Raw genomic sequence first — 16660 nt, forward strand, 5'->3', positions numbered from 1 at the left:
ACTGTCATACAGAGTGAAGTAAGTCAGAAAGAGAAAAACAAATATCATATATTAACGCATGTATGTGGAACCTAGAAAAAAGGTAAAGATGAACCGGTTTGCAGGGCAGAAGTTGAGACACAGATGTAGAGAACAAACGTATGGACACCAAGGGGGGAAGGCCGGAGAAGCGTGGTGGTGGTGGTGTGATGAACTGGGTGATTGGGATTGACATGTATACAGTGATGTGTATAAAACTGATGACTAATAAGAACTTGCTGTATAAAAATAAATAAGCAAAAAGATGGAAAAATACATCCGTGCAAACAGCAACCAAAAGAGAGTTTCAGTGGCTATATTAATATTAGACAAAATAGAATTTAAGAAAAAAATAGTTGTTAAAGAAGGATATTTCAATGAAGAATATTTTAAATGGTAAAAGGAATGAACCATCTAAAAAAAAATTACAGTTATAAATATATGGCACTTAAACACAGAGCCCCAAAATGTGTGAAGCAAAAACTTAGAACTGAAGGGAGAATAGATAATTCAACAATAGTGGTTGGAATCTCCAACACTGTACTTTCAATAATAGATAGAACAACTAGGCAGAAGAATAACAAGGAAGTAAAAGACTTGAACAACACTATGAACCAACTAGACTAACAGACATCTACTGAGCACACTAAGCAACAGTAGCAGAATAGACATTCTTCTCAAGCACAGATGAAACATTCTTAGGATAGACCTTAAAAGAAGCCTCAATAAATTTTAAAAGATTGTTATCATAAAAGATTGATATCATGAAAAGTATTTTCCAATCACAATGAAGTGAAATTAGAAATGAATAACAAAAGAAATTTGGGAAATTCATAAATATTTAGAAATAGAACAACATACTACTAAAGAATCAGTGATAAAATGTCCTTATATACAACATACTACTAAAGAATCATTGATAAAATATCCTTATATGAGGACTTCCCTGGTGGTGCAGTGGTTGGGAATCCACCTGCCAATGCAGGGGACACGGGTGCGAGCCCTGGTCCGGGAAGATCCCACATGCCATGGAGCAACTAAGCCCGTGTGCCACAACTGCTGAGCCTGCACTCTAGAGCCAGTGAGCCACAACTACATGAGCTCACGTGCCACAACTATTGAAGCCTGTGCACCTAGAGCCCGTGCTCGCAACAGGAGAGGCCACCTCAATGAGAAGCCTATGCACCACAACAAAGAGTAGTCCCTGCTCAGCAACAAAGACCCAACACAGTCAAAAATAAATAAATTTAAAAAAATATATATCCTTATATGAGAAAAAAAGAATCAATGAGTCAAAGAAGAAATCACAGGGAAATAAGAAAATATTTTGAGATGAATGAAAACAAAACACAGCGTACCAAAACACACTGGATGCTGCTAAAGCAGTGCATAGGAGATAATTTACAGCTATAAATGCCTACATTAAAAAAAGAAAAAAGATTTCAAATCAGTAACTTCACATTCTATCTGAGACACTAGAAAAAGAAGAGCACACTAAACCTACATATAGCAAGCAGATGGAAGGACATAATAAAGATTAGAGGAGGAATAAACAGACTGAGAAGAGAAAAACAATAGAGAAAATCAACAAAAACAAAAGTTAGTTCTTTGAAAAGGTGAATAAAATTGATAAACCTTTGGCTAAGCTTACCAAGAAAAAAAAAAGAGAGAAGACTGAAGTTACTAAGATCAGGAATGAAAGAGTGTTACTACCAACTTTACAGAAATAAGATGGTAAAGGAATACTATGAATAATTGTACAGTGAATTCAATAACCTAGATGAAATGGACAAATTTCTAGAAAGACACAAACTACTGAAATGGACTCAAGAAGAATTAGAAGAGCTAATAAAACTATAAGAAGTAAAGAGATTGAATTAATAAAAAATTAAAATATATAACTTCTACAAAGAAAAGCTCAGGACTAGATGGCTTCACTAGTGAATTCCACCAGTGCTTCAAGAAGAATTTCTCTGTAAACACCAATCTTTCATTTCTACAGCATAGCAGAGAACACTTCCCAACTCATTCTATGAGGACAGTATTACCCTGATACCAAAACCAGATATCACAAGAAAACAAAATTACAGACCAATCTCCCTTATGAATATATACATAGAAATTCTCAACAAAATACTTATGAACCTAATCCAGCAACATATAAAAATGATTACACACCATAACCCAGTGGGGTTTATCCCAAGAATGCAAGATTGGTTTAACATTAAAAAAATCAGCCAATGCAATACACCATTTTAATAGAACAAAGCACAAAAAAATCACATAGTCATCTCAATAGACACAGAAAAAGCATTTGACAAAATCCAACACTCTTACATGACAAAAAAATCTCAACAAACTAGGAATAGAAGGAAACCTACTCCAATATAATTAAAGCAATATTTAAAAAGAACAAAGCTGGAATAAAAGTAAGTTGTAGCTTATTTCAAAGCTACAGTAATAAAGACAGTATGATGCTGGCATAAGGATAGACATATGGATCAATGAAATAGAATTGAGAGTCCAGAAACAGACTCATACATCTATGGACAGTTGATTTCCCACATGGGTGCCAAGACAATTAAATGGGGAAAGAATAGTCTTTTCAATAAATGATGCTGAGGCAACTGGATATACACATGCAAAAGAATGAAACTGAACAACTCCCTCACATCATATACAAAAAGTAAGCTGAACTTGAATCAAAGACCTACATGTAAGAGCTAAAACCATCCCACTCTTAGAAGAAAGGCAAAAATCTTTATGACTTTGGATTAAGCACTGGTTTCTTAGATATGACATCAAAAGCACAAGTGACAAGAGAAAAAATATATAAATTTGGCTTCATCAAAATTAAAATCTTGTATTTGAAAGGACACTATCAAGAAAGTGAGAAAACAACTTATAGAGTGAGAAAAATACATGTAAATCATAAATGTTATAAGGGACTTATATCCAGAAAGTACAGAGGACTTTTACAACTCAACAATAAAAAGACTATTAACATAACTAAAGGATGGCAAAGGATTTAAATTCATATTTCTCAAACAAGATATACAAATGGCCAATATGGACATGAAAACGTTCAAAATTGTTAGCTATTAGGGAAATCACAACCACAATGAGATACCACTTCATACCCACTAGAATGGCTATAATTTTGTAAATACATAAATAAATAAAGTTGATGAGGATTTGGAGAAGTTGGAACCCTCATACTTTGCTGATGGGCATATAAAATTGTGTAGCCATTGTAGTAAACAGTCTGGCAGTTGCTCTAAAAGTTAAACATACAGTTAACATATGACCCAGCAATTCCACGCCTAGGTCTATACTCAAAAGAAATGAAAATGTATGTCCACTCAAAAACTTGTACATGATTGTTCATAGTAGCATTATTCTTACTAGCCCAAAAGTGGAAACAGCGTCATCAACTGATGATGAATGGATAAACAAAATGTGGTCTATTCATACAAAGGACTATATTCAGCCATAGGAAGGAATGAAGGAATAAAGTCCATGTTACAACATGGATAAATCATGAAAATATGCTAGGTGAAAGAAGTTAAATGCAAAAGGCCACATACTGTAAGATTCTATTTATATGAAATGCCCAAAATAGGCAAACTGATAGAAATAGAAAGTAGATCAGTAATTGCCAAAACCTGGAAGGAGGAGGGAGTAGGGAGTGACTACTAATGGGTACAGAGTTTCTTTTTGGGGTGATAAAAATGTTCCAGAAACATACAGTGTATGGTTGTGCAATCTTGTGAATATACAAAATATACTAAAACCCACTTAATTGTACATTTTAAAAGGATGATTTTGTTGTACGTAAATTATATCTCAATTAAAATTTTAAAAAATAAGAATAATTAGGACAAAGATGACAATTAAGTTGCCAAGTGAGAATTTGAAAAAGATTTTTGGATAGTTAATTAAAGCAAGTAATATGAGCGGCCCACTAGTGCAGTCGCTGTGGGAGATGCCCCATTCATATTCACCTTTAACCTGCAACAGAGAGCACAGCGGATTGAATGTCTCCATCTCCCGACCTTTGGATCCAGGCTTCCTCTGGGGCTGTTGTCTGCCAATGACTGACCATGGAAAGGGTAGGAACTGGGCCATTCCTGGCGATGAAATTCTTCCCATGGGCAACTTCTGCTTAGAACTCGTCACTGGCCTGGCAGAGATTTTCTCCAAACTATGCTGCAATCTATCACTCCTCCTGTTCACTCCTTCTTTCCACTCTCCTTTCTCAGAGCAGGGTAGTATATCTCCCTGCCTACTCCTTGCCCCACCCTTTATCCTTCACAGCTGTTTCCCCTGAAAAATCTTTTGCTCATTTAATCTTGGCATATGCTTCTTGGAGGGCAGAAACTGACTCACTAAGGTATATATAAGAATGACTCTAGCACAGGACTTGAAGAATGTGGCTGAAAAGTCCTGGTAGCACTGAATGTGTCTGCTCTCCAGCAAAAAAGGGTGTGGGGACATCATTACTTCTTGCACCCCCAGGATTCCAAAATCAGATTTTGTAACACATTTCATTCACTTGTACTAAACAGTTGTATAAAGAATTTACACAAACAAATTCTCCCCAAGGTGTCTTATTTGAAGAACAATATGTATTTGAGTGAAGGAGTTCTGAAATGTTTGGGAAAAATCAGTTTCACACAACTACTATATTTTTAAATATTTTTGTTGTGGATCACAACAAAACAGTGAATCATGAAATCAATTTTGTGGGTCAAGACAACAAGTGGGCTTTTTTTTAAGAATAGAATAAATCAGAAGATACATACATATTAAAGGTAAGTATAGTTTCATGAAACTTGTTTTAGATATATGTGTGTGTGTGTATTTGTGTACATATTTATATATATTAACTAGGTTTGGATATAAAATGTATTTTTGTTGTAGGTTGCAATCAAAAAAGGTTGAAAGTTACAATCTAAGGGATACACAGTGAAGCTGGCAAGGTTAGGATTCATGGTAAAGATATTTAGCAACATTCTCCAAGGTAGGAACAGAATTTCTTATTTCCCAGAGCCTCATCAAGGGGGTATGCTTTTGAGTGGTAAGGTCCAAGCAAGTGTGAGTCACATCACACTTTCTGGAAGCATGAGCCCAAAATCATATTCATAACCTGAATAAGAGCTGGAGATTACCTTGCCTGGGCCAGGTACATCTCGGAGTTATAAAATGTACAATATGACTGCAAGGTACAATCACAGTAAATATGATAAACAAAATCTCACTCATCATACTTAGTCTCTCCAGGCTAACACAGTCTATCCCAAGTCTATTCCTGAAAATATCATTGCTGCTGGCCCAAGACAAAGAACATTTCTAGAAGGCTTGTTTACAGACTCTTGACCCAACGCTAGAGCTCATCTTGTAGTTTTGTCTCATTTTAGTCACATCTCATGGAAGTTAGTCCCCGCCTCCACTCACACGTAAAAAGGCCAGATGTGGGCCATGGAGGCTGGAAGCCTAAAGGAGAGTTACAGAGAAGTGAGGAATGTTGGAAAGAGTAATTTGTTTGCAAAACTAGATTCCACACAGAATTGAAAAGGAAAAGAAAAATATCAATAAGGCATTGAAACATGAGTTTCAGTATTCTGACCCCCAAAATGCAATAAAGAAACCTAATGTTGAGAAGAATCATGGGGCTGTCCAATCTTAAAGATGAAAGAAACCCTAAAAGTCTCTGAGATGCTTCTCAAAGTTGAGATATATGTACCCTCAGGGATAGATATAGATGAACTAAGGGATAGAAAATCCACAAGAAAAACAACGTGCGGTAGGGTCATATTATTTCATTGAATCTACAATACCATCGATTGTAAGATGCACTGTTATTTTTGAACCACTGAAAGAAGAGAAAAAAATGCTGCAATGAGTCAATGGGTTCTTTTCACTTAAAATATTTTCATCTTATTTTAGAGATCTTTTGGATTAGATATAAATTTTATCATATACCATTCTTGAAGCAAAATTTTAACTATACAAGTTGATTATATATAAAAGGAAAAATTATGGGCAAAATAAACTAAGACATTCTAAAATTTCTTCAAATTCAGTGTCACTCTTCTGAATCACTTTTCAATATAGAGTCTTTGATGTTCACAGATATGAGCCTTTGAGTCATCAGGATGCAGCCTTTTTTAGAAGAGTGCTCTGCTATCATCTCCAGGACTCTCTTCCAAGCTGCCAACCCCTCCTGCAAGTCTTGATGCTGTCATTCTACTGAACTTAGTAAGAGGTGTCCTTGGAGCGTTTTTAGACAATAACCAGACTCACATTCCTTTCTCAAGTATTCCTTAGTTGGTTTGTTGACAGAAATTTTAAGGGGATGCTGTTGTCCAGTCACACCACCAGCAATTCTTTTACTGTGCAGATACATGTCTGAAAACTGTATCAAGACCTAACATAACTTGTAAGGTTACGAAGGGTTCCTGGTCATCTGTTCCACATGGCCGTACATCGCTCATTCATCAGCTCAGCTGTCATCCATCTGTGGGAGTGTGCGTGTGTGTGCACACACACAGTAACATCACTGAGTTCAATCTCATTCTCATATGAGATTGGGTTTAAACTTATACACTAATACTGCATTCATTTCCTATTTCTGCATAACAAACTACTATAAAATTATCATCTTAAAACCACACCCTTTTATTATCACACAGTTCCGGAGACCAGAAGTTTATTATGGCATTTGTCAGGTAGATTTATTGCTTAGGACCTCAAAAGACCAAAATCATGGTGTTGATAGAACTGTATTCCCTTCTGGAGGTTCTGGGGAAGAATCAAGCTCATTCAGGTTGTTGGAAGAATTCGATTCATTATAGTTGTAGCATGGAAGTCCTGGTTTCCCTGACACATGGCCCTCTGAATATTTAAGCCAGCAATATGTGTTGAATCCTGTTCATGCTTCAAATCTCTCCGACTTCCCCCTTCTGTTGTATCTCTCTAACTTCCTATTTGGTCCTCAACTGGGAGAAAGTTCTGTATTCAAGGACTTGTGATTACATTGGGTCCACCTAGTTAATCCTAGAATAATCTCCCTATTTTAACATCAACTGATTAACAACCTTAATTACATCTGCAAAGTCTCTTTGGCCTTGTAACATAATGCATTCACGAGTATGACAACAGAGGGTGAAGGTAATGGGGGCCCAAATTCTGTCTACCACCTTTAGTTTGACTTTGTCATTTAAAATTGAATATGGTGGCAAGTTTTAACTATCTGATGTTATGCATGGCCTCATGTTGAAATGCTATACTTTGTCATCTGTGCTCTTGAGGATGATCAATTTAGCGCACCTGGCATTGACAGGCATGTCAGAAGACACTGGAATTTTCTCAGCATTTCTTATTCGATTAAATTCAGTTTCCTTTTTTCCTCAGTTGAATCCCTTGTCACTGGAATTTAAGTAGCTTCCAAAACATTGGAAGTTTTTGACAAATTAATATTCTATACTTTAATAACAGTTCTGCATCATGCATGAATTTGGTTACACTGGCCTCTTATCGTTTTGAAATTTCTTTCATTTATTGTGAGTACTTTGTCAATTTTTCCTGCCTTCAGTGGCATCACTTGGCATGCAGTAAATGATCCTTTAGTATGTATTTTAGTAACAATATATAGCACAGCTTCGTCTCCTTGTGAGTTTCTTCCTTGGTTGTAGATTTGCAAGAACATATAGACATGTGGCCGGTTTTCTAACAATAAACATTTTCATCACTAGTAACAAATTTACATTTCACTTCTTGTTTCCATGTTTTTCTGCAAAATGATACTTTTCATTTCAATGCTAAATCATAGTATAATCTTGTTGAAGACAAGCATCTAACTCAACTAAGGCCATGGTCTTAATAGAATGAGCATTAGATGGCTAAGAGAATTGCTTCCAGACATAAGCCTGCAGGAGCATAGGTAGTACTGCCAGAAGTGCTGCAAATGTGTGCAAGTTACTTACCTCTCTGAGCCTCAGGATCCTCATTTGTAAAATAAGGACAATAACATGTAACTCATTGGGCACTTGTGAGACTAAGACAACATAAGTGTGATGGATACTAGACTTTCAGTGACAGTTAATTCTCTTTCCCTAATTAAAGTAGATATCACTATAATGCACAATAGTGGATGCAAAGAATCACAGCTTCCTGGAACTTTGTTGCTGGAAGAGACATTTAGTAGACATTATCAATTTTATCTTCCTCATATTTTTTTTGATTTGAATTTTATTTTATTTATTTATTTTTTATACTGCAGGTTCTTATTAGTTATCTATGTTATACATATTAGTGTATATATGTCAATCCCAATCTCCCAGTTCACCCCACCCTCCCCCACCCCCGGCTTTCCCCACTTGGGGTCCAAATGCTTGTTCTCTATATCTGTGTCTCTATTTCTGCCTTGCAAACAGGTTCATCGGTACCATTTTTCTAGATTCCACATATATCTTCCTCATTTAATAACTGAGTATATTAGTCTCCTAGGGCTGCCATAACAAAGTGCTACAAACTTGGTGGCTTACAACAGAAATGTATTCTCTCATAATTCTGGAGGCCAGAAGACTGAAATCAAGGTGTTGGCAGGGCCATGATCCCTCCGAAGGCTCTAGGGAGAATCTTTCATTGGCTTTTCCAGGTTCTGATGGCTCCTGGTGTTCTTGGGCTTGTACTTATCACTCCAATTTCTGCCTCTGTCTTCACATGGTCTTTTCCTTTGTGTCACTGTATGTCCTCTCCTCTTCTTCTGAGGACACCAGTCATTGGATTTACTACCCGTGGGGAAAATCCAAAATATATATCCAGCATGATTTCATCTCAAGATCCTTAACTAACTGTATCTGCAAAGACCTTATTTCCAAATAAGGTCCCAGGTTTCAGATAGTCACGAATTTTGAGGGGACACTATTCAACCCACTACACTGGGGAAACAAGTTTTACTGAAATAACATTTAAAATCGAACAAATTTGTAACTTAGAATATTTCTATTTGAGTGTTAAAGATCTTATATTTTCTATCTCTATATTCTCAGCAGTAGCCTGTAAAAACATGCATTTTTGGTTTTATAAGATGTGAGTGGCAACTGAAGACAGTAAGCTGAATAGCAAGCAAAGGACAAGCATATGTAATATTTTAAAAGAGTACACAACATACAGTTCACACAAATCCTTTAACTGCCTCACCCCTGGGAATTTCTCACTGGTCATGTTTTCCCACAAGTTTCAGCCTCTACCCATATTGCTCAGTTCCACGGGTTCTTTGTTTGCCTCTCCTTATTCCTTCATTTTTTCCTGAATTCTCTTCTTCTTGGACTCCTTTTAAATTCAAACCCTGTATTAGTTTCCTGTCATTGTTGTAACACATTACCACAAACTTAAGTGACTTTAAACAGCACAAAGGTATTAGCTTACAATTATCTAGGGGAGAACTCCTTTCCTTGCCTTTTCCAACTTTTAGAGGTTGCCAACATTCCTTGGCTCATGTGTCCATTCATTCATCTTCAAAGCCAGCAATGACAGGTTGAGTCTTTCTCAAACTGCATTACACTGACTTCTGCTGCTTTTCTTTTTCTATTTTATTTATTATTTTTATACAGCAGTTCTTATTAGTTATCTATTCTATACATATCAGTGCATATATGTCAGTCCCAATCTCCCAATGCATCCCACCACCACCACCCCACCCCCGCTTTCCCCCCTTGGTGTCCATACATTTGTTCTCTACATCCGTGTCTCCACCCCTGCCCTGCAAACAGGTTCATCTGTACCATTTTTCTAGATTCCATGTATATGCGTTAATATATGATATTTGTTTTTCTGTTTCTGATTTACTTCACTCTGTATGACAGTCTCTAGGTCCATCCATGTCTCTACAAATGACCCAGTTTCATTCTTTTTTATGGCTGAGTAATATTCCATTGTATATATGTAGCACATCTTCTTTATCCATTTGTCTGTCAATGGGCATTTAGGTTGCTTCCATGACCTGGAGATTGTAAATAGTGCTGCAGTAAACATTGGGGTGCATGTGTCTTTTTGAATTATGGTTTTCTCAGAGTAGATGCCCAGTAGTGGGATTGCTGGGTCATATGGTAGTTCTATTTTTAGTATTTTTAAGGAACCTCAATACTGTTCTCCATAGTGGCTGTATCAATTTACATCCCCACCAACAGCACAAGAGGGTTCCCTTTTCTCCACACCCTCTCCAGCATTTGTTGTTTGTAGATTTTCTGATGATGCCCATTCTAACTGGTATGAGGTGATATCTCATTGTACTTCTGACTTGCATTTCTCTAATAATTAGTGATGTTGAGCAGTTTTTCATGTGCCTCTTGGCCATCTGTATGTCTTCTTTGGAGAAATGTCAATTTAGTTCTTCTGCCCATTTTTGGATTGGGCTGTTTGTTTTTTTGTTATTGAGCTGCATGAGTTGCTTATAAATTTTGGAGATTAATCCTTTGTCAGTTGCTTCATTTGCAAATAGTTTCTCCCATTCTGAGGGTTGTCTTTTGGTCTTGTTTATGGTATCCTTTGCTGTGCAAAAGCTTTTAAGTTTCATTAGGTCCCATTTGTTTATTTTTGTTTTTATTTCCATTACTCTAGGAGATGGGTCAAAAAGGATCTTGCTGTGATTTATGTCGTAGAGTGTTCTGCCTATGTTTTCCTCTAAGAGTTTGATAGTGTCTGGCCTTACATTTAGGTCTTTAACCCATTTTGAGTTTATTTTTGTGTGTGGTGTTAGGGAGTGTTCTAATTTCATACTTTTACATGTAGCTGTCCAGTTTTCCCAGCACCACTTATTGAAGAGGCTGTCTTTTCTCCACTGTATATCCTTCCCTCCTTTATCAAAGATAAGGTGACTCGGTTTTTTTCCCTCAAGATTGCTTTGGCTATTAGGGGTCTTTTGTGTCTCCATACAAATTTTAAGATTTTTTGTTCTAGTTCTGTAAAAAAAAAATGCCATTGGTAATTTGATAGGGATTGTATTGAATCTGTAGATTGCTTTGGGTAGTACAGTCATTTTCACAATATTGATTCTTCCAATCCAAGAACATGGTATATCTCTCCATCTGTCTGTGTCATCTTTGATTTCTTTCATCAGTGTCTTAACAGGTCTTTTGTCTCCTTAGGTAGGTTTATTGCTAGGTATTTTATTCTTTTTGTTGTAGTGGTGAATGCGATTGTTTCCTTGGATTTCTCTTTCTGATCTTTCATTGTTAGTATATAGGAATGCAAGAGATTTCTGTGCATTAATTTTGTATCCTGCAACTTTACCAAATTCACTGATCAGCTCTAGTAGTTTTCTGGTGGCATCTTTAGGATTATCTATGTATAGTATCATGTCAACTGCAAACAGTGACAGTTTTACTTCTTCACTTCCAATCTGTATTCCTTTTATTTCTTTTTCTCTCTGATTGCCATGACTAGTGACCTCTTCTTCTGTCACCACATCTCCATTTATAAGGACCCTTCTGATTACATTGGACCCATCGAGATAATCCAGGATGATCTTCCCATCTCAAGATTCTTAATCAGATCTGCAAAGTCCCTTATGCCATGGTTCCACAGATTAGGACCTGGATATCTTTGAGGGGGCATTACTCTGCCTACCATATACCCTCATCTTATCAAACAGAACATTTTAGCTCTCCACCCTCCAGGCTGACCTGTATGCTGAAAGACTCATTAAACAGACTCTTACCCTTTATTTACCTGCTCTGAGATTTCCAGCTTTATTTTTCTCCTCCCTTTCTAGTCATACCAAATGAAAAATATAGTAAGAAGACAGTTTTTTAAAAAAGATTGTTTCCCTCTGAAATAAGTTTACTCCCTTAGTCCCAAAATGCTGAAATGGTTACAGTGCTTGGTTTTTAAACAATATATATTTCCATTATATTCCATTAAATGATTATGTGAAAATTCCCTTTAGTCAGTTGTTATGTTCTAGAAATTACAGACATTTGGCTTTTTTTTCTTTCTTCTTTTTTTTAGCCTTAAGTAGCAGTGATGAGAAAGTGCAATTTCCAAAGCACCCATATTTATACCTAGGAGATACATCAATAGAATGTGGCCAAATATATTTTAAACTAAATAAAAATTTCTAACTCTTAAGATGTCCATAAATGTTCTTTTTCATTTCTAAGTACATATGATCATTCAGAATCCCTATTCCTATTGAGAACAGAAAGAGGTTTATTAAAGCTTGAATAAGAGATTCAAAAAAGTTTATTCTGGCCGCTTCACTAAATATTATTAAATTAGGCTTCACAGGAAAGGTCCTAGAGTGAGATCTGAGAAGAGGGAGAGTCGAATGGATCAGACAAGATCTTAATATTTTTTTTAAGTTAGTATTGACAACGCAAGAGGACTGTAAATAATAAATGCATCAACAGAATTATATTCTGCAAAAGAGAGGCACATGTCTATTTCTAAACTGTTCTGATTCTGGAAAAAACTGGAATATCATGTTCCATTCTAAGCTGGGGCACGTCCAGGGGAGAATAAAAAGGGTGGTGAAGAGTCTGAGGACCATGAAATAAGAAAATAGTCTAAAAATAGCAGTTGCTGACTTGGAAAAGTTAAGGATAGTGGATCCGTGCCATCTACCAGAACTGAACCACTGCCATGTGGGTAAGGCAGTAGATATAATCCTTGGTGGCTTTAGCTTGTCATCCTCTGGTCCTTCTTCCACATACTGCCCAGAGGATTTTTCAAGACAAATCTTAATATTTCACTATCTGTTGCTACTCCCCCGTGAGCAAGCAGGCATGTAGCCAGTCTCCAGGCCAATTAAGAGGGTCTGAGCATCTGAGGACCAGATAGGATCCAAACCCCCATGAGATGGCATTCAGGGGAGCTGGATGCCCTCAGAAAGAGTTAAGGGCCATCACCATCAATTATGATGACCCTTGTGACAACAGATCACAGCCCTAATTAAAGATTCTGAAACATGCCATGTTTTCTCTCTCACCTCTATGCTTCTGTTTACGATGTTTCCTCACCCTGGAAGGTAGTCATGTCACTAACTTCCCATCATTTTACGGGACCTAACTTTTACCATGTCTGAAAGCTTTACCTGAGGATCATATTTCAGTTTTCCCCAGATGAGTTGGGTGCCCCTTCCTCTATATTAAAATACCACCTTGCACAAACCTTTTACAGAAAGTATTGAATTGCTTTGTTACCACTGATGTACTTGACAGCAGGACATATGAGCCTAATCTTGGACACAGCTGTATATGAGGGGGCATTTATTTGTATAAGCTGATGTGCATGGAGGGGAAGGGACTGGGAGGAGGAGGTCTTGAGCATCTGAGTCTGGTGGCTAAGATGGAAGAAAGGTGGGGAAATCAAAAGAACAACTTAGTGGCTAGCTCTCAATCTGGGGACTGGTTCCTAAGCCTGGCCCCACGGACTAAGTCTGAGTCCTATGGAGAAAGAAAGGCTTTAGGAATGAAAAGACTTGTAAAAAAAATGAGGTACATGCAGGACTGATTAGGGGTCAGCCAACAAAGTATAGCACATGGTAGGGAAAGTGAACCTTCTTACCTTCTGCACTGACTACCGAGCCCTGCTTGGATTTGGAAAGGCCACCAGTGCATCTGAGACAGTGTCCGGGGAGCTGTGGCACATTGGTGGTGAGGAGTCCAGTTATGCCCATGGGAATTCTGCAGTGGGCCAGGAAGCCCATGTCCAGCAGATGCTGCTCTGCCATGTTTAGAGGAAGAGGACTTAGGAACACTTGGAAGAAATGATGAGTGAGCAATAAAAAAAATTTTTTTTAATCTTGGGAATTCCAAGAGCTACTTCAAGAGTGACTTTTGCAAAGGGCTTGGGTTCTTACACTTAAAGGGAGAAACGACCAAGCAGCCAAGTATAGATTATCACTGTGACTATATTTATAGCCATGGTCTGGAAGTTTGTTGAAATCCAGGTATTGTTATATTATATTCTTAACCCACTCCTAGCCCTGTTCATTGGCCTTGAGATCCTTGAGGGCAGAGACTGCTGATTAAAAAAAAAAAAAATCTCTGTAGCTCCATTACCTATCAGAGAGTAGGTACTCATCAAATGGCTGTGGAATGAAGTAATAAAATTAGTGAAAGGATAACTATCTCCAAAGGACAAATTTAGGACAAAGAGGTGGAAGTTACAGAAATGTGATTCAACCTAAAATGCCTTTCTAACAATTAGAACTCCCTATCAGTGGAAAAAGCCCACCGTGACATAGTGGGAATCTTATCACTAGAAGAGTCATCAAGGATGTCCCAGAGGAGGTAAACACCGCACAAAGAAAGACAGATCAAATCATTTCCAACTCTCAAATTGCTTGGTATTAATTACATGGAGACCAAGAGGAGACTGGCCATGACAAAAGAGTTAGCCACATAAGACTGGAGGCAGAAATGATGAGTCAGCAACAAAACTGGTTTTTAAAAAAGTCTTCAAGGACTGTCTATAAAAATCAGCAAGCTTTAAATCAAAGTTCATCAGAATTAAACTAATGCCCTGAAACATTGTTGCATGAAACCCTAGACATTATCTTCAAGAGCTATCCTATTAAAACTCTGAATGATGTCCAGAGGACTAAGGTATCCAATGAACATTATCTATAGAGAAGATGTTAAGTGATGAAGGTTAAAGGAAAGATTTACAACGTGTTGAGAGCAGGCTGTGATTTGTAGACTCATAGACTATTTCAATGTTTCTTCCACAGCCACTGGAGAAGTAAATGCTAGAGCCACTTGTCTTTATTCCTTTAACTTCCAATAAATGACCAAAGGATCCCACATCTACATGAGGAAAATTACTAGACAATGCAGGAAAGGTCTTCTGAAATAAATGTACATTCTACATAAAGGCCACAAATAGAATGATGGAGAGTACTATCTCATAATGTCAAAGTTCAAAGGCACTTTTCCAATGTCTCTTTAAAGAAAATCTGACCTTTCTCTCTTTCTTTCTCTCCTTCTTTCCCTTTTTCTTTCTCTCTTTCCCTCCCTCCCTCCCTCCCTCCCTCCCTCCCTCCCTCTCTCTCTCTCTCTCTCTCTCTCTCTCTCTCTCTCTCTCTTTCTTTCTTTCTTCTTATTATTATCAGAAGTTTGCCAAGAGCAGTATGGGCCTTGGGTCATTTCGTCTTGACATGGAAGTTCTCTCAGCGTTAAAAATAATGAAATATTTAACTCTGCAATGACCATGAGGGCACATTCAGTAGTTAAAAAAAAAAAAAAAAATTAAAACATTAGGATTTCAAAGGAAGGCTTTTTCCCCTCATATATGAGAGAGAGAACCTATATGAGGCCATAACTAGCTAAAGGACTAAGTACAGATATATATTTTTTAATGTATTTCATGTTATTTTACATGAAATTTTTAGGAAAATGGCTGAATACACCACTAGTAACTCTATGTCTAAATCTTTTTTGGGTATAGATTAGATGACATTAAACATTAGATGTGGACATACATTTTCACGAAAACAAAAACCTCTTACAAAAGACCTCTTGCTTCCCATTTTAAGGTATAATTTACAAACAGTAAAATTTATGCTTTTTAAGCACATAGTTCTGCAAGTTTTGACAAATGCAGTTGTATAACTGCCACCATAAGCAAGATGGAGAACGGTTTCTTCACCACTCAAAATTCCCCTGTACCCCCTTCATAGTAAACCCTTCTCTCTATCTCCATACCTTGGCAACTACTGATCTGCTTTCTGTTCCTATAATTTTGCCTTTTCAAGAATGCTCTATAACTGGAATTAGAAATGGACTCTTTTAAATTTCATACACTTGATAAAAAGTGAAGCAACTAAAGTGCCCATTTTAATGTACTGATTTCTATTTTCTGAACTTAAAGGCAATAATAAGTACATAAAATCAAATTACCCTCAACTATTACATCTTGAAACAGGTATTACCCAAGGGGCCTTTTGAATATACAGATCTTTAGGACTTCACTTTTAACATATTGAATCAAAAGCACTCCTGTAGGTCCTGAGAATTTAGTTTTTATTCAGTTCTCCAAGCTTGATCCTGATTGATCCAGCCAGATTGGGAAACAATCCAGCAGACATTCACTATATGAGATTAATTACCAGACTGTAAATTATGTGTGGCAATGGGATCAAAATTCAGAGATTGGGAGGGTTTTACGCAGGTGATCTTGTCCCGAGATGTGGCTACCATTTACTGGCTGCAGGGCCTTGAACAAGTCACTTAAACTCACTGAACCTTGGCTTTCTCCTCTGTCACGCATGGGTAATGATGCCTACTTCATCAGGTTATTTGGGGGTATTCAATGTATATAAAGCATTTAGAATGGTACCTGGCACACTCAGCACAGAATAAATGGAAACTGCTTATCTAGCTGGTATTACCATCACTGGTATTGTCATCATTATCATCATCATGCTTTACTTGTCCTTCTCCATATTTCTGCATTTTGGTCAATTTCACTACTTTTTTTGGCCCTTCTTCTAGAGGTGACCAAAGTAAAGAGAATCTATTTTTGTAGTAGCCAAACTATTATTCAGGGTAGTGCAAAGCTAACAGAAATTCACTGATTGTCCCCAACCCTTACTTTCACCCTGCTACAGCCTCAAAGATACCAATGGGGACAA

The 16660-nt window shown here is 37.1% G+C and overlaps 1 protein-coding gene across 1 annotated transcript in view; it reads right to left on the reverse strand.

Moving 5' to 3' along the window:
- The window catches only part of PDE11A (phosphodiesterase 11A), a 429207-nt gene that overhangs the window by 223103 nt on the left and 189444 nt on the right, over positions 1 to 16660 (reverse strand). The gene's annotated exons all lie outside the window — the stretch shown is intronic.

This window comes from Kogia breviceps, chromosome 2, assembly GCF_026419965.1.
Source record: "Kogia breviceps isolate mKogBre1 chromosome 2, mKogBre1 haplotype 1, whole genome shotgun sequence".
Taxonomy (NCBI): domain Eukaryota; kingdom Metazoa; phylum Chordata; class Mammalia; order Artiodactyla; family Physeteridae; genus Kogia; species Kogia breviceps.